Raw genomic sequence first — 17,320 nt, 5'->3', positions numbered from 1 at the left:
TATCTGCTGTCAAGATGTCTGGATGCTTGCAACATAGAGGGTTTTTAAATTCCTCATTTGGGTGGTTTTCATTATCAAAATATCTTTTATAATACATCCAAAAGTGGGCACTGCTTGGTCCTAATAAATGTAGCATAAATTTGAGTGCCAGGACTGACAACCGAGAGGGGAGAAATCTCCCACAGAGGAGACCAGGAAACAGATCCAGCAGTCCTCCCTTCCTGCCTATTCCCCAAACCTTAGCCTCCACTCCCTCCCCTCCCAAAAAGGGGAAGGAAGAAGGCTCGGTGAAGATAATGTGTCCATCCTCAAACAAAGTATGGCTAACCCTTTGGGTCCCAAGCACTCCCATTTCCTGTGGCTAAAGTTAGACCTATTAGATATGAATTTCATTTTTAATCCATGACTGGGCAGACAGAAGACTACAGATCCTCTCCAGAAGTCACAGGGAAAAAGGAGTCCCCTTGCAGTCATCCCAGGCAGAGGGCATCACAGTGTTGCTCTTCTGTACTTGTCATGAGCAAAACACAAGGGATGGTTACTTTGTGTGACAATTACAAGGGGGATTTTCCACAAAGAAAGTGTTTGCTAAACCTTTGTGGATCACCTTTTACCTTAGCCCTTAACACTGAAAAATACTTAGTAATTTTCTACAAAACAACAGTTTTTTTCTCTTCTATTTTTGATGGAAAGTTTAGAGGCACCTGGGTGGCTCAGTTTGTTAAGCGTCTGACTCTTGATTTCGGCCCAGGTCATGATCTCATGGTTGTGGGATTGAGCCCTGTGTCCCTCAGGCTCCATGCTGGGCATGGAACCTGCTTGGGGTTCTCTCTGTCTTTTCTCTCTGCTCCTTCCTGGCTCATGCATGCATGTGTGTGCTTCCTACCCCCCTCAAAAAAAAGTTTATATTATTGTGAAAACCAGTATGCTTGCATTAAATAGAATGGAACTATTAAGACAAATAAATATGCACAAAACAATGTAACTAAATTCTAGCTAGGTGCTGTTACCTGAGCCTCTGAACCCAGAAGAGAAAGACCGAGGGTGGTAAGGATTAGGTGGGCATCTAAGGTGAGGTAACCCAAGCTCAGCCTTTCTCTTTGATGGATTCCAACTGGACAGTGAACTGAAAACATAATGACTTTCTTATTATGTGATTGGATCTGGGTAAAGCAGACTCTCCCAGTGCCCCGGCTCTTATCACCTGCAGAGTCCCCTGTACCCACCTGTGACTTCCTGTGCCCTTCTACTTGAGGGGATTTCCAGCCAGGGGAGTTAACATCCTGAGGATCCCTTCTCCATCAAAGAGAGGCAGGAGTTAGTGGATGGAATACTTGCCCCACCTCATCCCTCAGTGGAAAATTATGAGGTATGTCCTACACGGTCTTTCTGTCCTCAGTGGGTTGAACTCTGGCTGCCCATGGCTGGAACCGTAACCCGCTGGCTCCACACCCTTTAAATGGCTTCCCCCTTTCCCTGTCTCATGTCCCCACTCCCTACAGTTCTTGGGGGATTGCCTCCCATGTAAAAAGCTTATACCTGAATCTTTAGCCCAGGATCTGCTTTGGGTGCAACACAAACTAAGACAGCTGGTAAACATTCTGCCTAACATGATCTTACAAACCACTGTTGCACCAGACCTATCCTTTGGGAAATACTAGCCTCAGTAGATACCCAAATGGTGTAAGTCAACATATCACTTTTCTTTCTTTGAATTCAAAAATCTATTGAAATGCTTAGTGTTCAACTCTCTCTAGCATTCTCCTTAACATATTGGTGACACTCTGTTCTGATGAATAACATCGGTCTCCACTTTTGCTATCCCTCTGTCAAGATGGTATTATAATTTTCTAACAGACTTGGCACTCCTGAATTTGCCTGTAAATTTAATTCACTGTGTGGCATTTATCAGTTGTTTTTCAGTGGGAGACATCCAGTGAGTAGAACAACACTGTGGGTCTGTGGCCACTCAAGTAAACACTTACAGATGCATCACAGATAAGCCTGCTGAAACACAGCAGGCAGTGTTGCCAAACTCAGGGAGCCATTTTCTGGCAAGGCTTTTTACAACATCCTGAGGAGAACCAGGATTTCAAAATTAGGGAGATTAAAAAGGTGCTTCTGCATGATAGAGATTCTGTGTGGGCCTGAACCAAAAGGCAGGCCAAGAAGGCAGAACTGAAGTTCTAATGGGGACAGAATTTCTTGTCCTCAGGGTTGGGCCCACGCCAGGGAGGTCCTGTCCCATGAAACCTAGACTGTTCCAGACAGTGGTCAAGTCCAGGGTGGCATATACCCCAGGATATATCAGAAGAGTCAGAAGCATCTGTAAGTAACATGGGATCGGGACCTCCAAGAGGAAGGCAGGAGTAGGGCCAGCTTCATAGACAGGGCTCTGTGCTCAGAAGGGCTCCACTCTGTGGGCAAATAGAGTTGCCCAATAAATATTTGTGTGATATTTGAATGAATAGATGCTTGGACATCAAACTTGCTTTGGATTTTTAGGGATGGTGGCCTCAGAACCAGAAGGTGGCCTCAGAATGAGTACCAATCACGGAAGAGTCCCTATACATTCTTTCTTTCTCAGGACTGGCTACATAATTTGTGAGGTCCAGAGAAGAATGAAAATGCAGGGCCCTTGTTAAGAAGTTTCTAAGAATTTCAAGATGGTGACAGCATAGCATTAAACTCTACCCTCATAGTGGAAGGTGCTAGAGGTGCTGCAGTGGGTGAAACTTGATCTGGTTTCTGCACTCATTGACCTCAGCTCTGAGGGAGGAATCAGATATGAATCAAGGAATCACACAAGTAAATGGCGACATTTTGATGGGTTAGTACAACAAAGAAGAAACACATGATGCTGAGAGGATATAACTGGGAGATTTGATCTGGTTTAGAACCATCTTGGAATACTTCCCTTGTCAGGGCTGGCATTTGAAAGATGAGCAGGTCACTGCAAGAAAAGAGGAGGGGAGAGGACTCCAGGCATGAGGGAGCTTGGAGGAAGAGGAACTGAGATTACAGGAGGCTGGAGCCCAGAGCAGAGAGAATGAGGGTTGGAGGTGGGAGGTGGGCCAAGACCTGACTTTACACAGAGTTTTAGAGGAATTAACAAGTCTGTAGAAATTCAGGACATTTTTCATGGCTGAAAATAACACGAAGAAGAATAAAATTTTTCACCCCCATTTTCTTTTCAAATAAACTGAGGAAAATTACCCTAATACAGATCTCATCCTTATTTTTCTTTTAAAGTTGATTTATCTATTTTGAGAGAGGGAGAGAGGGAGACAGAGAGAGAGAGAAAAAGAGAGAGAGAGAGAGAGAGAGAGAGAGAGAGAGAGACAGAATCCCAAGTAGTCTCTATGCTAATAGCACAGAGCCCAATGCAGAGCTCGAACTCATAAACAGTGAGATCATGACCTGAGCCAAAATTAAGAGGCAGACACTTAACCGACTGAGCCACCTAGGCACCCCAGAGATATCATCCTTATTAATCAGACATGATGATTTTCCATGTAAAAAATCACATGAATGGGTTCTGGCCAATCAGAATGAGCATCAGGTATGGGAGCACCACATGTGCATGGGCACCGGCCAATTAGAACAAGCATCAGGGACTGTGTTGGGAATATGTGCGAGGAAAGAACTTGAACCTTTAATGGTGAGAGGCGTTTAGAAACTCTTCCTTCTCACCCATCTACATTCTGCTTAGGTTTCTTCTCAGATGTCCTCCAAGAAGCCTCATTGACTTCTCTTTCTAGAGTCTCTGCCTCTACCCCCTTTCACAGATTTTCATATTACCCTGGTTTACTTTCTTCATAACTCTTAGTACATTGAAACTAGCCCGTTTGTTTGCTTACTGGTTTATTGTCTCTGTCCCCTACTCGACTCTCTGTCCCCAGTTAGACCTATTGTTTCTGAGGGCAGGGACCTGTATCTCTTTTGTTAAGCATGTATGTAGCTTGCTTAGTACCTCGCACATAATATGTGCTCAACAAAATATTTGTTGACTGAATGAACCTATTTGGTGAAATTCTTTTATGTGAGTCTCTTGTCATTCCTGGGTTTCTATTGTCAAAATTCAGGAATACCGTGGGCCCGAGGACCAAAAATGAAATTTTATGGATGGCACTTCTTGGTGTTTAGTTTTCCTGAAGAGAAATTCTACAGCGTTGGGGGCACCTGGGTGGTTCAGTTGGTTACGTGTCTGACTCTTGATTTCGGCTCAGGTCATGATCCCAGGGTTGTAGGATCAGGCCCTGTGTTGGGCTCTGCACTGAGCGTGGAGCCTGCTTAAGATTCTGTCTCTCTCTTTCTGCCCTTCCTCCTCCCCTCCAAAAAAATGAAAACAAAGAAAAAAATTTTTAATTCTACAGCTTTATATTTGCCTTTTTGTGGGCAAGTGTGTTCATTTGTTCACATGTATCCGTCCACAAACATTTGTTGAGCCTTTTCTGTGTGCTGGGTTAGGACTTAGAAATGTCCAGGGAAGTTCTGGGCGTGAAAGAATTCTGTTCTTAGTAAAACACCGATTTCCTGGGAAATAGATTAAATGCTGGATAAATATGCTTTGATTTTGCAAAATCCAGACGTTGGTTTCAGACTTCAGGATAAAAGTGATTGAGATAGGCTTTGAAGCAAAAATTCAGGATTAGAAAATTTAGCACAGAGTACTTCCCCCCCTCCCTGCAGCCCATTTGTGGCTCACCACAGCTTTTGCTTTTTTACTCAAAACTTGACAGGACATGATCGTGCCATGAAGGAGGGGTGCTCTGAAGACACCTACGTGTCCCTGGTGTTTGCCCGCCTCACGTAATTTGGCATTGTGATGAGGTCCTCCTCCACTTTCAGAGACAGCTGCAGAAGGAAAATGTCCTTCTAATCACAGTTGACATCTTTCCAGATATCCCATCAGAAGTGGTGGCTCACTTTCACATTATTGTCCTGATGGCTTTTCTGCAGGCTTTTGCCAAGAGCATTATTCTCAAGTTGGTCAAGACTCCTCTGAAAACTGGAGCTAATGAACTCTAGGTGGACTGGATGAGAAGTCTTTGCCACATGGACTGTCTGTGGCTTCTCCTGAGGCTCCAGTCACCTCCTGAGACACCAATCAGAGGAGCTATGTTAAGAGAGGTTGTTAGCGTATTCAAATACCTTATTTGCAGGGAAAGGATAATAACTATTACACAGTTATTTTCCTCACAGTTGTTTCTTTCCTACTGAAAAATTTAAGGATAAACGTCTTCTTGTGAAAGATTCCAGTTTGTTTGGAAGAGAGCTACTCCTGGGGCTCCTGGGTGGCTCAGTCGGGTAAGCGTCCGACTTCGGCTCAGGTCATGATCTCGCGGTTCGTGAGTTCAAGCCCCACGTTGGGCTCTGTGCTGACAGCTCGGAGCCTGGAGCCTGTTTCGGATTCTGTGTCTCCCTCTCTCTCTGACCCTCCCCTGTTCATGCTCTGTCTCTCTCTGTCTCAAAAATAAATAAACGTTAAAAAAAAATTTAAAAAAAAAAAGGAAGAGAGCTACTCTTGATTAAGTAATTCTTAAATTATATTCTTCTCGGGCCTAAGAAATTATATCCCAGCTAAAACCCAAGCAAGTTCTGCTGGAGTGCCTGGATGGACTCTGCACCTGTAGGAGCTCTAGGCCCTTGGACACCAAGGGTTAACAGATACTGCAGAGCTGAGCCCAGAGGGCCTGATCCCCACTGGAGTTGGGCAGTGCATGGATATCTGATGCCCCAAAGAGGAACAAATGGACATGGCACGTATTTTGCTTGGGGAGGGGAGGAGTGTGTACGTTATTTGTGAATTTATTTTGTTTTGTTTTTGGCAACTGTAATGTAATTTCAAACTTAGAGAAAAGTTGGGTGTCTAGAGTAAGATACTTTACCCAGATTCATTGTTTATTTACAATTGTTATTTACATTTGCTTTATTTCTCTGTCTCTCTTTGTCTCTCTGTCTCTGTGTATCTCTGTGTATATATATATGTATATATATATGTATATATGTATGTATATATATATGTATGTATATGTAGTATATACTATATATATGTATACACCATATATAAATAGTGGAGAATACACACACATACACACACACACACACATATAGTAAACATTTATATAACCTATAAATATGAATTATTTTTCTCTTCCTATTTGAGAATGAGTTACAGATATTATGTCCCTTGGGCCTTGAATACTTCAGTGTAAGAACAAGAGCATCCTCACATACCATATAATTATCAAAAGCAGGAAATTTAATATTGACAGAATATGTTAACTGATTCATTCATTTTTTTAAATGCTTTTTATTTTTATTTTTTTAATTTACATCCAAATTAGCATATAGTGCAGTAATGATTTCAGGAGTAGATTCCTTAGTGCTTCTTACCCATTTAGCCCATCCCCCCCCTCCCACAACCCCTCCCGTAACCCTCAGTTTGTTCTCTGTATTTATGAGTCTCATCTGTTTTGTCCCCCTCCATTTTTATATTATTTTTGTTTCCCTTCCCTTATGTTCATCTGTTTTGTCTCTTAAAGTCGTCAGATGAGTGAAGTCATATGATTTTTGTCTTTCTTCTGACTGACTAATTTCACTCAGCATAATACCCTCCAGTTCCATCCACATAGTTGCAAATGGCAAGATTTCATTCTTTTTGATTGCCAAGTAATACTCCATTGTGTGTGTGTGTGTGTGTGTGTGTGTGTGTGTGTGTGTGTGTGTGTGTATACACATATATACCACATCTTCTTTATCCATTCATCCCTCGATGGACATTTGGGTTCCTTCCATACTTTGGCTATTGTTGAAAGTGCTGCTATAAACATGGGGGTGCATGTGTTCCTTCGAAACAGCACACCTGTATCCCGTGGATAAACGCCTAGTAGTGCAATTCTGGGTCATAGGGTAGTTCTATTTTTAGTTTTTTGAGGAACCTCCATGCTGTTTTCCAGAGTGGCTGCACCAGCTTGCATTCCCATCATTTATTCATTTTTAAAATTTGCCAACTGTTACAGTGTTTTATAGCTATTTTTTTCCTGGTCTGGAATCCAGTTCAGGGTCATGCATTGCATTTATTGTCATGTATTCTTTAGCCTCCTTTAATCTAGAACAGTTCCCCGGGATTTCTTGGTATTTCTTGATTTTGAGAGTTTTAAGGAGTAGAGGCCACTTATGTTGTATGGTTTCCCTCAATGTGGGTTTATTAAATATTTCTTCATGTGTTTAGATTCAGATTACACATTTAAAAAATATCCAGAGTGATGGGAGAATACTTTTTTTAGGCTGCGCATTTTTCATAGGAATATTTACAGGACTGATACGGTGTTTTTCTCAGTGTGTCATATCAGAGGATTCGGGATATCAGTTTTTATATCAGTATTGGTGACATTAGCTTTGATTACTTAGTTCAGGTGGCATCTTGTAAGTTTCTCCATTGTAAAGTTATGGTCTTTCCCTTTTTAAGTAACAAGTAAATCAAAACTATGGCAGTCCTATTTGTCATGAAATGTTAACCTACTTAGTTTTAGCATCTATTGATGCTAAACTCCATCATCCCATCTCTGTTTATTTGTTAGTGTTCTAACAGAAAAGATTTCCCTTCTCCGCCATTTATTCATTCAATTGTTTATGTCAGCAGGGGTTCATGGATTCCTAGTTTTTTCGGTGAGTTCTGGTCCATTGCTAACTATCATTCATTTGATACTCATTGTCTCAGATGTGGCTGGGGAGAGCCCTATAAGCTGGTGATTCTATCCCTTGTTCTTAGAACATTTCATTACTTCTTTTTTTTAATTATTTTTTAAAAACTATACATTTTCTTCCTCTTTTATTTCTTTTTTTATTTTCTTAATGTTTATTTTTACGTTTGAGAGAGAGAAAGAGAGACAGAGTGCGAGCAGGGGAGGAGCAGAGAGAGGGAGACACAGAATCTGAAGCAGGCTCCAAGCTCTGAGCTGTCAGCACAGAGCCAAATGTGGAGCTCGAACCCATGGACCACAAGATCGTGACCTGAGCTGAAGTTGGACACTTAGCAGACTGAACCACCCAGGTGCCCCTCTTCTTTTATTTTTTTTTAAGTTCATTTATTTTGAGACACAGAGAGAGAGTGAGCGGAAGAGGGGCACAGAGAGAGGGAGAGAGAGAATCCCAAGCAGACTCCACACAGTCAGTGCAGAGCCTGATGTGGGGCTCGAAACCACGGACCATGAGATCATGACCTGAACTGAAATCAAGAGTCAGACACTTAGACTGAGCCACCCAGGCACCCCTCATTACTTCTTTATACAAAAAGATTACCAGGATCATCTTGTATTTTCCCTGCCCTAGCCCTGGAATTAGCTTTTTCTCCAAGGAGCCCTGGGTCCTTTTAGTGGATAATGGCAGTTTAAAAATAAGATATGGGCCCTGGGTGTGTTTATAGCTCCTAGGGTGTCACTGCTTTTATACCTCTCAGTAGATAGAGGTAGGGAAAAACACAAATGTGTGTGTATAACCATGAATTTGTTCTGATGCCTCCAGGTCCAACCTACCTACATGTATCTGTTTTTTAAAAAAATGGTTTTAGATGTCAGATAATCTATAATGGCATTAATAAAATGACATATATACATGCTTAGGGTACATAAGTACAATAAAGCACCAAATAAAAAGCGATAATCTTCTTCCTACCCTAGGCTTGTCCCCAGTTTCATGTGCTTCCTTACAGGAAAAACTTAATACATATATCAGGGTGTATGTATGTATATGAGAGTATGTACTTTTTCTGTTTTCTTTTTTTAATGTTTATTTATTTTGAGAGAGAGAGTGAGCATGAGTGGGGGAAGGACAGAGAGAGAGGGAGAGAGAGAATCCCAAGCAGGCCCCACAAGGTCAGCACAGAGCCTGGTGTGCAGCTTTATCCCATGAACTGTGAGATCATGACTTGAGCCGAAATCAAGAGTTGGATGCTTAACCGACTGAGCCACCCAGGCGCCTTTGTACTTTTTCTCCTTTAATTTTAAGAATTTGACATAGCAGGAAACAGGCTGCACATACTGTTTATTATTATTATTCTATTATTATTATTTTGGTAACTCAATATATCCTGGAGGTCTTTCCATACACTGGGTGGCTCTACACTATTCTTTCTAATAGCATGGTATGTCTCATTATATGGATAGACTAGTTTTACTTAGCCAGTCTGTTTTGGTGGACATTTTGTTTCCAGTGTCTTGCTATTATGAACAGTGCTACAGTAAACACCCTTCTGCATAGGTCTTGGTCAAAGTATATCCATGATTTCCCCACAGTTGTTCCTATTAGTCATTTTATTGGTATTATCAGAGCATCTTCCAGAAAGTTCACTTATATAAGCTTACACTTTTGCCTGCAGTATATAAGGACAGGTTAAATGATTTTGACACCTGCCTCCACACTTCTAAGGCTCCTGATTATAAGTCTCCAGTGTTCCCACCAATCATGGAGACCAAGAATCAAACCAGGCTTCCATTCTAAGACTGTAATTAAATGTCTATTTATGTTGTTGTTTCTCACCTTAATTTAAAATCTGCAGGTCTAATCTCTCCATGCAAGAACGAACTTCACCTGGTGAATAGAGATACAAAAAAAAAAAAAGTAACATTGGGGTTGTCCTTGTTAGCTGTAAGGGCTTATACTTAAAGCAGTTTCGTCTCTAATTTGTAATCAAATGAAGGCAGCTCCCTGATAGAGTCTTACCAGGACCTTTTGCCAGAGGAGAACTGTGGGTGGACCATGAAGTCAGGAGAAGGAGGAGCTGTGACTCTCTCTGACTTCTGGACACTTCCCAACCTCTGATCAGAGAGGAAGCAGACTCAGCCCTTCGTGTGTCTTGTACAAGGGAAGATCAATGTGAAGGTCACTTGATTTTAAATTTCTTCCCAGACTTATCTTTAAAATCTCATGTAAATTGACATTCCGTTCTTGTTGAAACATACAAATAATGGCTGGCATGGCTTCCTGCAAAGTCAAGTTGATGGACTGTGTTTATTCTGTGGCTTCACCTGCCTCCTAGTACACTTCCAGTGTTAGAGACACCAGGCTATATTCAGCTTATCTTTAGCTCAGTCCCACAGAAACAGACCCAAATACAAGTGCAAGTGGTTTATTTGGGAAATAATCCCCAGAAGCACTGCTGACGATACAGGGAAGAGACAGGGAAGGGAAGGAAGCTGATACAGGACATAATCATGAACAGGTTAGCTCTGTGGGCAGCTGGGTTTCAATCCTGCTGGGGACTGCTGGGACACTACATAGGACAGTGGTTCTCAAACTTTGCTGCACATTAGAATCACCTGGGGAGCTTTTGAAACTCCTGATGTTCAGAATCCCTGGATAATGGGAGCCAGGCATGAGAGTTTTTTAAACTCCCTTGGTGGTTCCAGTGTACGGTCAAGATTGAGACCACATCTCAGAGTTGTCCCCACAAACTGTAGGAAGCTGGGCTATTTGCCTACTAACTCCAGTACATCACAGGTTGAGGGCTACTCCTGATGGCATTAAATCCCTAGCATTTCTGGCCAGTAGATAGCCCAGTTACGTAAGGGAATAGTGATTGCCTAGGGATGTGGACCAGAAGGACTGGCTACACAGCCAGATCTGACATAAAATTTTTTTGTTTTGTGCACTTACAGAGCACCCTCAATGAGCCATTTAAACTCTTTAAGTCTCAGTTTCCTCAGGTGTAATTATTTTTGTGTGTGTATACAGCTGTAAAGATTGGATGTCACATGTGGAAAGTACCCAGCATGCAGTGGATCCTTTTTTAAAATTTTTTTAATGTTTTTATTTATTTTTGAGACACAGAGACAGCATGAGTGGGGGAGGAGCAGAGAGAGAGGGAGACACAGAATCTGAAGCAGGCTCCAGGCTCTGAGCTGTCAGCACAGAGTCCAACACGGGACCCAGACTCACAAACCACAAGATCAGGACCTGAGCTGAAGTCAGACACTTAACCGACTGAGCCACCCAGGTGTCCTGCAGTGAATTCTTTTTTTTTTTTCAACGTTTATTTATTATTTTTGGGACAGAGAGAGACAGAGCATGAACGGGGGAGGGGCAGAGAGAGAGGGAGACACAGAATCGGAAACAGGCTCCAGGCTCTGAGCCATCAGCCCAGAGCCCGACGCGGGGCTCGAACTCGCCGACCGCGAGATCGTGACCTGGCTGAAGTCGGACGCTTAACCGACTGCGCCACCCAGGCACCCCCTGCAGTGAATTCTTAATAGACGGTTGTCATTATAAACCCAGCAAAGGGAAGGAGGAATGAAAAGGAAGAGCACCCAGAATATGCCATAAAAAACCCTAAACTTTAGCAACTCAAGTTGTGAGTTCTAATCTGATAGCCAGTACCTAATGGTTCTGCCAGGGAACCTTTTCTCTATTTAAAGGACTGTCTTGATGAATTGTCAGGATTTACAATGCATCTCAGCAGGTGCAGCCAGTATTCACCTCTGCTTTGTGTGGCAAGGTGCCTCCAGGAGTAGATGGTCCAGACACCAGGGAACCAAAGGAAGCCTTGCTCTCCCTATGGTTAAATGCCTGCCTGTTAGCATTTAGGGACCTACTTAGGAATGCATGGGGTGCTGTGGCTGATAAGGCATCACCAGCACTGGCGTCTTTCTAGATAGGAAAAGGCAGGAACACAAAATGAGTAAAGATCTGAGAACTCTCCTTGTAAAATCAGGTTCCCAGTATTACTGTGGACCACAAACACGTTTGACTCTGAATTGTGCAGTTGGATTATCTAAGTTGATTGGTTACATAGAGTAATTATCTAGAAATTAAGCAATTGTTTAGACATTCCCTAAACGATACAAATAACTTCTTTGTTGATAAGGGCTTCAAACCGTTGCATATGCAAAGAATTTTAATAAATGAGGGTTCATTGTGCTGTTAAAAATAAATGAATGAACACATAAAAGAGGGCCAGGGAAGCATCAGCGATTCTAATGTGTTATGAACGAAGGACTGTGATTAGTCCAAGTCAGTGCACCTGAGAGCCAGTAAAAATATACACAAAATAATTATAGTAATTATTAGAAGGCCAAGGAAAAAGCACTCTGGTTAATTCAATTTTGTGCTTCCTGTCACATCCTATTGTTGAAAATCTTTGTGAATAACACCTCCTTCTCCCAAGTTAAATTGATGCCCATAATGAAGTTTTTCTAGGATAATCTCTCTGGAAAATATACTCACCAGCTCTCTACCCTGAATAGACCACGTTTCCTGTCTTCTTTCCTGCTCCTCTGGCCTTGAGTGTTTTTGGAGGGAAAAGTGGTCTATGCTTGAGGAATGACAGTGACTCTGGCTGCCAGTTGGTTAGCAGGGCTGGTGGTGGCACTGACATGCTGGCTGGCTCTCCCCTCCTCCCGTTTGTCCGGTTGGACATGATTTCCTTCCCATGGGAGAGAAGGACCTTTCCTTGGCCAGGACAATTTCATCTCTGCTTCCAAACAGCCTAAAGGCCAGGTGTTCCATGGCCAAAATCAACAATCAGGGCTTTTCTTAGTTTACCAAAGTCAGGTTAGTGGGTAGACTTTTATACATTTTAAGTATTTTCTCTATGGTTTGTTTCCTCTAGCACCTGCTCTCACTTGCTGTTACTGCTATAGTTGCTTCTGCTACTATTTCGCTGATAGTTGAGTAGCTACTGTGTGCCAGGCATTGTGCTAAGCCCTTTACCCACATTGATCTAGTTAACTCTCACGATAACTTTTATATTCCCATTTTATAGATGAGGAAACTGAGGTTTGAATAGGTGAAATTATGTGCTTAAGGTTCTACAACAAATACAAGTCATAACTTGGGTGTGAAGCCACCAAGTCTGACTTCAGTGCCAACTTAGCATTTTCAAATGCCATAGTTAATGGCATCTGTTTCAGGCCATAGTTAATGGCATCTGAACATAAAATTACATTTCATGTTAGTTATGGTTTCTTCACTAGTAGCTCAGAGAACACCAGGATTTCCAGGTTTGCTACCCCATGAGCACATTGAAGAGTCTAGAAAACAGCATCAGGTTGCTGGATGTTGGAGAAGGGTGTTTTAAAAATAGGAGGAACTCCCAGGAGTGTATTAAAAATGGAGGAGGGGTCCCTCTCTCGCTCACGCCTGCAGCTTCAGACAGGAGCAAAACAGAATGTGGATCCGTTCCCTGCCCAAACGTGAGTTTAGCAAGTCAAGCTCCAGCTGAGGGCAAGTACAAGAACACAAAATCCTTTTGCTAATCTCTCCCCAAAGAAGGCGCAGATGAAAGGGAGGCATTAAAGCCTCTGAAACCACCAAAGCTGTTTGCCAGCAAAGAGATAAATCAAAAAAGGTTTGAGATCTGGTTTGAATTTAATAATTACAAACGACTAATCGGGGGCCATTTGCTGTCAGGTTGGGAGCTGCACTCCTTCCATCAGTGTGTTTTTGCTGCTCTGCTCACTTGGTTATTAAATAGAAAAGCCCCGTGATTAAATAACAGGGCTGTTCCGACACTAATCAATTCAATCTCAACCATTTAAAATGAAGTCAGGCCTTGCATTTGCCCTGTCTCTGTGAGAGGAGTAAGGACAACACACTGGAAACGTGACTGAAGGTATCTGGAGAGCGTCCATTTAGACCCCTGTGTGCCGTGGGTAGTTCCAGGATGGTCAGGCTGCGTCCTAGCCAGGTTCCCCCCATCCTTGTAGGATCCCCATCTCTGGTACCCACCCTGCCCACCTCACAATGTCAAATAACAACAGAACAGCGGCAACAACAGTGGTGATGGAAAGTGCCACAGTAACAAGAATAATGATCATTTTTTAATGATCTAAATATTCTAAATATTGTTCTAAATATTTTATTTCCTTTAATCTTCAAAATAACCCCATGATGGAGAAATCAAGGCTTATGGAAATGTTTTATAGACACAGATCCCCACATCTAGAAACTGCCCCCGGCCCATTGTAGGTCCTCAGTGAATAATTGTTGAGCGAATGAAGGGATAAAGAAGTAAGTTTATCACACCAAATAGCAAATAGTGGAGCTGGATTTTGAACTCAGGTCTGTCTCATTTAAGCTCTTAATTTCCTTCAGGTATGTAGGGAAATACCTTGTGAGCCTTTTATATTGTTTTTAAAAGGCATTATTTTAAATGTGTTTAAATATATTTTATATTTTTAATATATTAATTCAAATAAGGTACATATTGGGTTTTTTAAATTTTTAATGTTTATTTTTGAGAGAGACAGAGTACAAGTGGGGGAGGGGGCAGAGAGAGAGAGAGAGAGAGAGTCACAGAATCTGAAGCAGGCTCCAGGCTCTGAGCTGTCAGCACAGGGCCTGATGAGGGGCTCAAACTCATGAACCATGAGATCATGACCTGAGCAGAAGTTGGATGCTTAACTGACTGAGCCACCCAGGCACCCCATATTGTTTTTAAACAATATAAAAAGAGAAATAGCATTGTAAGGCAGAAAGATCAGTGGTTTGAGAATTAGGCTGGCCTAGAGAGAAATCCTTCTCTAGTATTTACTAATTTTGTGACCTTGAGTGAGCATGAGTGTCCCTCACTGTAAAATGAACACAGCAATTCTTATTTAAACTGGGTTAAAGAGTAGCTTAAATGGAACAGTCCTTTAAATTGTGAGCACAGTGCTTGGCTCATAGCAGGTGCCCACTTTCAGCTTTCACTTCCTTCTGCTTGTGTATTAGAAAGCACCTGGAGGGGCGCCTGGGTGGCCCAGTCGGTTAAGCGTCCGACTTTGGCTCAGGTCATGATCTCACGGTCCGTGAGTTCGAGTCCCGCGTCGGGCTCTATGCTGAAAGCTCAGAGCCTGGAGCCTGCTTCAGATTCTGTGTCTCCCTCTCTCTGACCCTCCCCCGTTCATGCTCTGTCTCTCTCTGTGTCAAAAATAAACATTAGAAAGCACCTGGATTCTCCTTGGATTCTGAGATTCCAAACCTCAAAGATCTCAAGATTTGACTCTAGAGAGAATGGGAGCTGAGCCCAATAAGGATAAGACATTAAGGCTTGGCCCAGTTCTTCTGAACATTGATCAGTCAGGGATAGGGTCAGTGCTCTCCATAGAGAGCCTTACCCAGGACACCAGAGAAAAACTAGTTGTTTATGGACCATTTACTCATGAGATTTAGTGGTCTACCTTGTTCTATTGGAAGGTAGCCACGCCTAAAGGAGAGAGCCATTGAGTGGCCTGGAGAACAACGATGCTTCGTGAAAGTGGGTTGGAAGGAGCACAGGTGAACACTTATGGTTGAGATAGCAGGATGGTGTTACCAGTAGTGAGTCTCAAACAGAGTCCACTCAGATCCATCCAAACATACCCCTATCTCCATCAGACCTTATATCTGAATATATGAAGGGCTTTGCTCTGTTGCAAATTAACAAAGGGGCTTTGTGTTTGTTTGTTTCTTTTGATTCGAGAAACATGAGAGAGTTTTTCTAGCACCCAAGCACCTCTAGAAAGTATCTCATCAAATATGTAACCTGCAGGTCTAAGGAACCAGATAGTATATTCAGCCCCTTTGTTCTCATAAATTCCCCTCTGTAATTGCCTTTCCTGCCTGCCCTAGATAGGTGCCTAGGTGTCCAAAGGGTTCAAGTGCCCATTAAGTTCACTTATGATTTGGTTCAAGCTGGCTGTTCCCCTTCAGTTGAGGTATTCTTATACTTTGATTCCTTGCTCCTAAAGAATGAATCCCTGTGCCATTGCTGAGGGCAGTGCCTGGATAGATGCCCTGGTCATGGGAGTCCCTCACCCTTGACATTCCTTCTCATAGGGGGAGTGGAAGTCACCCATATCCTGCTTAGACCAATGTTTGAACAGCCATGATTTAACATCTCTATGTATTTTAAGAAAAATAAATGCCTCCATTGGTAAGGGAAAAAAAACCTTTCTTATTTGGAAAGCAAGAGTTGTAGCTTAAACTTGCAGGTTTTGTGTCCCCAAGGAAATCTGAGGTTGAAGAATGTCAGCTTTCAGTGATCTTTGCTTTTGAGGTTTTGATTTAATTTTGGCAGCCAGGTGGTTAGCGGAAGGGAAGGGCGTCACCTCAAAAACACTGGCCTCCTTTATTCATTCTTTCGTTTAGTCACTCATTCAGAAATTATTCATTGACCTACTGCACAGGGCACTGGGGTTTAAAGTTATGTACGCAAATCAGCGCAAACTATAGCACCCAAGGCGCTCTGTTTTCATGGTTGAAAGGGAAGTAGACTCTGCATTCGCTTCAGTAAATTGAACAAGAATAACAGGGTGGGTCCATGGCTCCTCCAATTGGCTGATGAGAACATGCAGGGCCAAGTGTGTAAATGCAGACAGTTTGCTCAGTGTCCTTCCAGCCTAGGAACCTCCCCTCCCCCACAGGTAAGCTGCCCTTTGTTTCTGATGCACAGGGAAAGTAAAATGGTGGCTTGACTCAGCCCTAGCCTACCTGGTGGCAGGCAGTGATAGCTTCTAAAGCTATAAAGGACCACAAAATGTTATCTAGGTGTACTGTCTTCAAGGCCAGTTCTTTAATAGAATAAGTTATAAAGGTGTCTCCTCCCCAACTCCTCATGTGCAACACTTCCTTACTCCATCTCTGTACGATGTGCCCTTCCAGACTCTGGGATGGGACAGTGTAGTGGGGAAACACATAGCCTGGAGCCTGATGAATCCAGGCTCTGCCTCTTGCTAATTATAGAACTTTGGGCAAATCCCTGCCCCTCTCTGAACCTCCATCTCCTCCTCTGTAAAATGGAGAAAACACTTCTTCCTGCCCACCTCCTGGGATGGTCATGAGAATCAAATCAGATCATGCATATGAAGATTTAGCTCTGTGATGGGAAGGTGGTGAGTATTAAATTGGCCAAAGCTAGTTATTGTCATTATCAATAATTCTGGTGAAGTTCAAAATGAGTGTAGTGTCCTGTCACACCCTCTGCTTTCTGAGATACACATTTGTCTGTGTCTCCAGGATTTAAATTTCCCATGAACTGTTCTTCAGATCGTTGACATGAGCTCAGCTCTCCAATAGTTTAGAAATTCCTGGGTGGAATTTAGAAGCTCCTAGGTTGTGGTATGCAACCCATGCATGGGGCTGTGTCACCTGCACACCTTTCGTCGCGTGGGCCAATCAGGCTGGCTGGTCTGGTGGAATGGGTGCCCATTTGGTCCCCTCCACTCTCTCCTGCTGTGCCCCCGTTGGAGTTGGGTAATTGGTGAAGATAACAAGCTTCTCAAAGGGTGCAGGACTGAGGGCATCCGCAAAACAATCAAGTGCTATCGTAGGGTGTGGGGGCCATGCATCAGGTACTGCA

General features: G+C 42.8%; 1 protein-coding gene across 2 annotated transcripts in view; it reads left to right on the top strand.

Moving 5' to 3' along the window:
* ARHGEF3 (Rho guanine nucleotide exchange factor 3) overlaps nt 1-17,320 on the top strand; it is a 305,003-nt gene that overhangs the window by 139,323 nt on the left and 148,360 nt on the right. The gene's annotated exons all lie outside the window — the stretch shown is intronic.

Source organism: Prionailurus bengalensis, chromosome A2, assembly GCF_016509475.1.
Source record: "Prionailurus bengalensis isolate Pbe53 chromosome A2, Fcat_Pben_1.1_paternal_pri, whole genome shotgun sequence".
NCBI lineage: Eukaryota > Metazoa > Chordata > Mammalia > Carnivora > Felidae > Prionailurus > Prionailurus bengalensis.
Note: the sequence above shows the minus strand (reverse complement) of the source record. Positions and strands in the feature narration are given on the sequence as shown.